Source organism: Hyla sarda, chromosome 12 (assembly GCF_029499605.1).
Source record: "Hyla sarda isolate aHylSar1 chromosome 12, aHylSar1.hap1, whole genome shotgun sequence".
NCBI classification, from domain to species: Eukaryota; Metazoa; Chordata; class Amphibia; order Anura; family Hylidae; genus Hyla; species Hyla sarda.
The window spans coordinates 39,568,010-39,576,554 of record NC_079200.1 but is presented as its reverse complement, the minus strand read 5'-3'; the positions used below and the strand labels follow the sequence as shown (position 1 = coordinate 39,576,554).

Sequence of the window (8,545 nt, the reverse complement as noted above, 5' to 3'; positions counted from 1 at the left end):
CATTTATTATTGCAAACCCGACATGTTTTGTCGGGTTGTGCGCCAGAATCTGTCTCATTGCGCCAAAAATTCACTCTGCACCAGATTTTGCACCAGAATTGGGCTGGGTTCACATCACGTTTTCTCCGATACAGGAGCGCATATGGCAGGGGAGAGCTATGTAATTCATTTCAATGAGCCGGCCGGAGTGCAACTTTCGGTCCGGTCGGCTCATTTTTGCGCAAAAATGAGCCAAGCGGACCAAACGTTTCACTCCGGCCGGCTCATTGAAATGAATTACATAGCTCTCCCCTGCCGTATGCGCTCCCGTATGGGAGAAAACGTGATGTGAACCCAGCCTAGCTCACCATTTTGAAAACCCGAAAAGGGGGCGTGACCAGTCGTGAAAGGGGGTGTGGTCTCCAAAAGGGGCGTGTCCTCGACATTTTCACAAAAACACAGGCTGTAAATAAAGAGTAAAAACAGCAATAGTAGAGAACTATCCGCCATGCATGCTACCACCTACCAACTCCAACCCCAACGTACGTTTCGCGTTGTGCTTCGTCAGGGGGCGTCCCCAGTCTATAATAATCTCTGACTCCTGATATAGTCTGTTTTCTTTCCCTGTATATAGATACTGTAATACTTGTTCAGAGAGTTAACTAATAGTGTTGCTCGCGAATATTCGCAATTCGAATATTATTCGCGAATATCGCATATTCGCGAATTCGCGAATTTCGCGAATATAGCGCTATATATTCGTAATTACGAATATTCGTTTTTTTTTTTTTTTTTTCACAGTACACATCACAGTGATCACCCCTCTCTGCTTCCAGCTTGTGTGGTGTAAAGAAGGCTCTAATACTACTGTGTGAGACTGGCGGGCGAAGTTTCGCATATGCGAACATTTGTATTCGCTAATTTTCACATATGCGAATTATCACATATGTAATTTTTCGCATACGCGAATGTTTTGCATTTGCGAAAATAAAATGCGAATATTTCGAATATGCGAATATTCGCGAATATATGACGAATATTCGTCCATATATTCGCGAATATTCGCGAATTCGAATATTGCCTATACCGCTCAACACTATTAACTAATTGATTTGTCCTTTCCCGTATTCCATGTGATGTTGTACCTCCTTTACCATCTCCAGTCATCTGCTCCTGTTGCTGTATGTGCCTTGATCTTAATATTTTTTCTACTTTTAAATGTATGTCTTTTTTTGATATATGTTGAATAAAGCTATATATTTTTACACAATTGGTCCTTTTTTGTTGGTGGACAATTTCTACCTGTTGTCTGTTTCATTTGCACAACAGCATGTGAAATTGATTGTCAATCAGTGTTGCTGTGATTTCACTAGTGTGATTGACTTGGAGTTACATTGTGTTGTTTAAATGTTCCCTTTATTTTTTTGAGCATTGTACTTCATTAAAAAAACCCTGGTATCCAAGCCTTTTTGGTCCAAGCAACAAGAAATTTGGACCCATTAGCTGGAGGAGGGAGTGTGATTCTCTTCCTGCTCTGTTCCATTCAAGCATACCTGTCAGATCACACACAAAAATAATAATAATAATCATATGTCATACAGTACCTAATCCTGACCATATATTTCAAATTTTTATGCCTCTATCACCTATATTTATTTTAAAAAATATCCCTCTTTTCTTAGCTCATAGTGTTAGGAATCCTCTCGGGGAGTGTCCCTCCTTGTGGTGGTGGGAGGTGATTGGTGTGTCTGCTTATGTAGCCTTGTCCATGATCTAGGTCTTGTAAATGACTCATGGACATGCCTGATGCTGCTGCAGGACTGGTTAGTGTCCGAGTAGGTATGAGGACCCCTAGTGGTGGGATTTTGAAGAGCCATTTTCTTTATTAAATATTTAAAAAAATGTAAACAACCATATTTAAATAGATCTTTATTTTTAATCAGTAACAACATATGAAAAGTTCTTGGACCTAACAGTGAAAAATTCAGTGCACTGTATGATCCAGCTTTCACCATTGTGAACTTAACCTCTGCAAGATCAAGACAAGACCCAGACTTTTTAGAAGAGGAGCATTTCCCTGCACACTGACAAGCAATACAAGGTGCTAAATTATTCTTTATATGCAAAATGATTTCTCTTTGGTTATTTCTTGAACTTATTTCTTGTGTATTTGCATTATATAGGTTCTACATGATTGCTTTATGGTTATATAAAGCATGCACTTTGGGCACAATGCTGTGAAATGTAAAAATGTTTTTATTTTTATTATTTTTTTTTGCATAAAATGCTGTTTTTTTCTTGATTATTTGCACCATATAGGTTCCACATGGCTACATTAGAGTTATATATAGCATGCACTTTAGGCACAAAGCTTTGCAAATGTAAAATGTTTGTGCAGGCCTCATGAAGAGGGAAGGGGGAGGGAACAAGTTTGTCATGGTCCTGAAGAAACCCCCTCAGCTTCCAAGAGAACTTCCAGAAGATTGAGCAAGGTAAAATACAGATAAAAATGTATTTTACATATATAAACATGTCTATTATTGTCACAGCTAGCGCTCCGATCTCCACCTCCGGACCGGAGCGCCCGCTGCCTCTGTCCTCTGTGCCGGGGTCCCGGCGTCTCCCGGTCAAACGCACTGACCGGGAGCGAGGGTCTCTCTGTAGCAGGGACGCGGATAGTGTGGCGGCTGGTCCCCGCTCACGCGCCGCGTCCCCGTTCATCTCACCTGCTCCTTGCGTGGCGTTCCTTGCTCCTGGGTCCCGGTGCGCGCGGCCCCGCTCTCTAGGGTGCGGGCGCGACGGCTTCAGAAAATTTAAAGGGCCATCGCACCGGTAATTGGTGCGCTGGTTTCTCACCTCCCACTGTGATTTCCCAATAAAAGGCACCTGCCCCTTCCTGCCCTTGCCGGATCTTTGTGCCTTGTGCCTCTGAGAAAGTGTTCCCTACTGTGATTATTGCCTTGCCAGTTGCCGAACCCCTTGCTACCGTATACTCGCCTGTGAACCCTTGCTGCCTGCCCTGACCTCTGCTACGTCCGACTACGATCTTGCCTGCTCCCTGTGTACCACGCCATATCAGCTACCAGAGAGGTCGAGTTGCTACTGGAGGACACGACCTGGTGGTTACCACCGCAACAAGTCCATCCCGCCTTGCCGCGGGCTCTGGTGAAAACCAGTAACCACTTAGAACCGGTCCTCTGGTACAACCCGCGCCATTGCCTCTCTGGTTCAGAGGATCCACAACCAGTCCTGCCGGTACGTGACAATTATTATGCATACAGGTCTTAGGGCACATTACTTCACTGACCTAATGACAGTAACACTTTGGGGGATATTTATCAAATAATTTAGACTGGTTTTTCCTGTCTAAATTTGTCGCACAGAATGTCGCAGTCTAAATATGTGCGACTTTTCTGCGACTTTTGCTGTAGAGGATTTTTCGAACATGAAGCATTCTACTCCATTTTAGATGGAAAAATGCATTGGTACTGAATTTATCAAATGCGACTTTTCAGCGACAAGTCACATCGGCTGAAAGTACGCCGAAATGTCAGACCATGCTGGAGCAGGTTTAACTACAGTCTAAAGCATAGATCCCAAAGTCTGTGCACAGAATTTATCAAGAGCCGTGCGCCTTTTGTTACATTAGGCGCACAATAGACCGGCCTAACCCTCTGTAGTTTGGTCTATATTGATGCGGGACATAGACAGCTTTGATAAATCTCCCCCTTTAAGTCCAATTTAACTGAGCAAGCTTTCAGTGAGTCTTCCAGGAGTGGTCCATGGAAAATATTTGCAAGGATCTCTTCCAACTTACTGCTTTGGGCTATGCTTAGACATGACTTCCTGAACATATCCAGAAGGAGCATATCCACAATCCCCTAGACATCAGTCTGTCACCAACTAGGCCAGGTCCTAAGGAATTAAAGGGGTTATCCACTGTGGTGTCCCGGTACCGTATTGCATACTGTACCTTGGTTAGGGGTCCCCAAAGTCAAAGTTCCTAGTCACTGTGGGGTTCCGCTTCTTTAGTCCCCTAGTCCCCCCTCATATAGTTAATATATTGATAATAAATGTAAATACTGTGTAGAAAGTGTATACTTACCTTGCATAGCGTCGCAGGGCCTGCGGGTCATGTGACTGTAGTTTAGTCTCTATGGTAGGTAAAAGGACCTTTGGAGGTTCTGGGTCATGTGATACCCACAATATCTTGCAAAGCTGATTGACAATTGGTGGCGACCAATCCTAAAACGGTCAGCCCCTGCCCATATAAGGGAGCTGCAGCCAATAGATGCTCTCTTGTGCTCTTGTTCCTGCGCTGCCAAGCAAGCAGCATCTCTTCGCTCTCTTGGGTTGCTGACACTTCATGAGGAAAGACCTCCGCAATTTACAACGACTGCTACTAGGCCACAGCCTGCCGGCCTCGGCCTGAAACGAAACAGTGAGTTCTTAAAACTTCCCCGCTACTTCTAGCAAGGACCCTGGACCAAAACATAACCCTAAATCCAGCGGATCTGTGCATACTAAATCCTACTAAGCTAAAGAACTTACAAAAGTCCCAACCATATGTCAATCTCAGCTAAGCTGTATATAGACTTTGTTATAAAGACTGTATCTGTATTCGCATGTTACAGAAAATCTTCAGTAAAGTTTACGCAAGTTTTCAGCAAAGCTCTGGTTGTGGACAATACTTTATTCTGCATCTACCTATCACTCTTGGGAAGGGTGGCGATAGGCCAAGCCATACAGCATTTAACCCTCACCTTGGCGTCACGACTGACAAGAGTTAATTATAACCGTGATATACCTCACAGCAACACCCCAACTGCCATACACCCCCCCAAGGCACCACACCACCATAAGGTGACTTTAGTACGTGCCTGGCAGGCAGTAATGGACATGCTTAGGAAGGATCTACGCTTGTCTTGGGGCTAGATGGCTATGTTTTGAGATTACCATAACAATGTGGCTAGCTTTTTGTGAACTGGTATTTCCTGTTTGACTTTTCTTTTTTTTTTTTTACTACAAATCCCTTATCAACTGTTATAAAGGGGTATTCCGGCTTTATACAGGGGATAAGATGTATGATCGTAGGGGTCCCACAGCTGGGACCCCCTCCCCCATCTCAGTGCAGCCCCTGGCATTCTGTACCAGGTGCTGCCTCCAAGACGTGACATCATGACCACGCCCCTCGTGATTTCACACCACACCCCCTTCATTTATGTAGGGAATAAAGCCGGAATACCCCTTTGAGGAGGCTATATGGCTGGCCAGGAATCGCCCCATCTACAGTAGGACATGTCTGTCCAGGACTGCCGCAGGGTGATCCATAGCCTGGTCAGAGACTATTCCATCTTGGATAGTCTGGATGTCGATGATGGATGCCCCTCTATTTCTCCTACCTCCCCATAAGTTTGCTGAGTAGTCTGGCCCTGTGATCTGCCCCTCCCTACCCCCATAGATCCCACACCCCTCTCCGATCACAGACTGTAATGTATTGTGGTTCGACATTGTTTCTTTTATAATGAGTGACGGAGAGGAACGTTAGTATAGCATGTGGAAAAGTGTGTGCTGCATATTGTATTGTCATGCTTTGTATAATTGTAATTTATTGTATGACTTGTAATGACAACTGAATGCTCAATATCTACTACTACTTTTAATTGATGGACTATTCTCAGAACAACTCCCCCTCTTTAGTTTTTATCTATTGGAGTTCCAAAGTGCTGACATTGATGTCAATGATAAGAAGCAATGCTAAATTTAGGGACACCATTGGCAAATCCCCGACATCAGAGTTGGTGTTTGGGGCTGCAGAAGATTAGTGTTGCTCGCGAATATTCGCAATGCGAATTTTATTTGCGAATATCGCATATTCGCGAATTCGCGAATATTCGCGAATATAGCGCTATATATTCGTAATTACGAATATTCGTTTTTTTTTCTTTTTCTTCACAGTACACATCACTAGTGTTGAGCGGCATAGCCCATATTTGAATTCGTGATATTTCGCGAATATATGGACGAATATTCGATATATATTCGCAAAATTTGCATATACGCAATATTCGCGTATTTGCATGCGCTAATTTTCGCATTTTCGCTTGTGCTAAATTTTTAATTTGCTAATTTTCGTATTTGCGAATTTCCATTTATGCTAATTTTCACATATACTGATTTTTGCATACGCAAATATTACGAATATGCGAATTTAGCGAATATATGACGAATATTCGTCCATATATTCGCAAAATATCTCAAATTCGAATATGGCCTATGCCGCTCAACACTACAGAAGATGTCTTTTATAAGAAGACAGACTTAGATACAGCAGCTCTAAATCAGTATGTCCCAACCATGGTGCCTCCTGCTGTTGCAAAACTACAACTCCCAGCATACTCGGACAGCCAAAGGCTGTCCGGGCATGCTGGAAGCTGTATTTTTGCAACAGCTGGAGGCACCCTGATTGGGAAACATTGCTCTAAATTATGGAATCACCTTAGAATGGTCAATGAAGCAAATCTCATGCACCATTTGCTTGTCTATGTACTGAACTTAGGGAGACATTTTTTTTCTTATGCCATATATGTACTACATGTGCCACACATATATGTTTAAAAAGGGCCTTACATATATCTGTTCTGTTTTGTCTTGAAAAAGCCCCACATGGTTAGAATGTTGCCCTGTTTTAAAAAGGACTAAATAATCATGGATCTTATGGTGACTCCAGATCCTTGAATCTTTACATATAGTTGTGGTGTCCCAGTACCGCATTTCATACGGTACTTATTTATCTATGGGTCCCCGTAGCCAGAGTCCCTAGGACTTAGTAATCTCTGTTAGTCAGTCCGCCCCTAGTCGCCTCTATTATAGTATATAGATTTCTAATTTGTCCATAGAATAATGTATATAGTATTATTTCTGTATATAAATGGTTAATTACCTGTTTCTATTAGCGTTGCAGGACCTGCGGGTCATGTGACAAGGTGAACTCTATGGTTTTAGCTTAAGGACCTTTGGAGGCCCTCTTACGTCAGTAATCCCATCACACCATGTACTGGTGAATGGCAGACGTTCGGACCAATCAGAATCGCCACGCCCCCTGCCCATATAAGGGAGCGGCGGCCATCTTCTCGCTCTCTTTCTCTTGGCTCTTGATGAGAGAAGACCTATATCGCAGTAATCGCAGTGAGTTAGGCCTGAGCCTTGCGGCAATGGCTGAATGATCTAAATCACAGAGTGTGTCATTCCCTAAGCACTCTGCAGTATCACCGGACCCAATATTTCCCCTAAATCCGGACGGATGTGCACATCACTCCCTCAATTCAGAGACTACAAGTTTAATGCAAGGTCCGCAACTTCTGCCAGTTGCTAAGCAACCTAAGAACTGTTATATGAGACTGTTACTATACATTGGATATTGCAAGCACTGCAGTAAAGTTATTCAAGTTCAAGTTAAATCTGCTTGTGGACCTCCAGTCATTTCATTGCACCTATCGCTTCTGGGAAGGGCGGTGATAGGCTGGAACATAGATTCAGCATACCAGCCCTCACCCTGGCGTCACGAGTGACAGGGTTAATATTAACCCCTCATCTATCAACATCATACCATCCCTATCATACACCCCCCAAGGGCTACCACATAGTTAGTATAGTACAGTCCCCACAAGGTAATAGCTGTGCTCCATTGTGTCCCCACAAAGTGTTGTTGTTCCCTTTATGCCACTACAAAGTCATTTTGCCCTTTTTGTGCCCCTACAAGCTGATGCTGTCCCCTTTGTGCTCTTATAATATCTCTTTTGTACCCCCACAAGGTTAGTTTCCCCTATAATAGTTCTCTAAATGCTAATTGCCCATCAATAGTTATTCAGGCGGCGACCACTTGGAATCAGTCACAATGCCCTAAGAATTAAAGGGGTACTCCAGTGAAAATTATTATTATTATTCATTTTTTTTATCAACTGGTACCAGAAAGTTAAACATATTTGTAAATTACTTCTATTTAAAAATCTTAAAAGGGCAAAAACATTTTATCTCCTATTCAAAGGGGATAGTCACGCCCCCTCCCATAGACATGAATGGAGGGGGCGTGGCGTGATGTCACGTCCACAGTCCCGGAAACCCGGAGGTTTCCGAAACTGGAGATTCGGCACCCGCATAGAATGTGGGTGCTGCAGGGAGATTGCGGGGGTCCCAGCAGCCGGCCCCCCTGTGATCAGACATCTTATCCCCTATCCTTTGGATAGGGGATAAAATGTTTTTGCCCGAAATACCCCTTTAACCCTTCCAGGACTTATCATCTATTCTGTCTGACCACAGTGCTCTCTGCTGACACTTCTGTCTGTCTCAGGAACTGTCAAGAGCAGGAGAAGTTTGCTATGGGGATTTGCTCCTTCTCTTGACAGTTCCTGTGGAGTATACAACAGCTGATAAGTACTGGAAGGATTAAGATGTTTAAATAGAAGTAATTTACAAATCTAATAAACCTTCTTAATATACTTCATACATGTTTTAAATATCCTTTTTATAGAAATTGTGGCTTATAAAAAAAAAGACCACCAGGGGT

The 8,545-nt window shown here is 43.2% G+C and overlaps 1 protein-coding gene across 4 annotated transcripts in view; it reads left to right on the top strand.

The window, feature by feature from the left end:
• The window catches only part of LOC130296436 (P2X purinoceptor 7-like), a 244,178-nt gene that overhangs the window by 1,487 nt on the left and 234,146 nt on the right, over window positions 1-8,545 (top strand). For 3 of the 4 annotated variants that reach the window (XM_056547948.1, XM_056547945.1, XM_056547944.1), the window contains exon 2: window positions 1,923-2,080. The gene's annotated coding sequence lies outside the window, so the exon portion shown is untranslated. Of the gene's footprint in view, window positions 1-379; window positions 522-1,922; window positions 2,081-8,545 lie in introns of those variants that run through there. The other variant, XM_056547947.1, reaches the window with a different exon arrangement.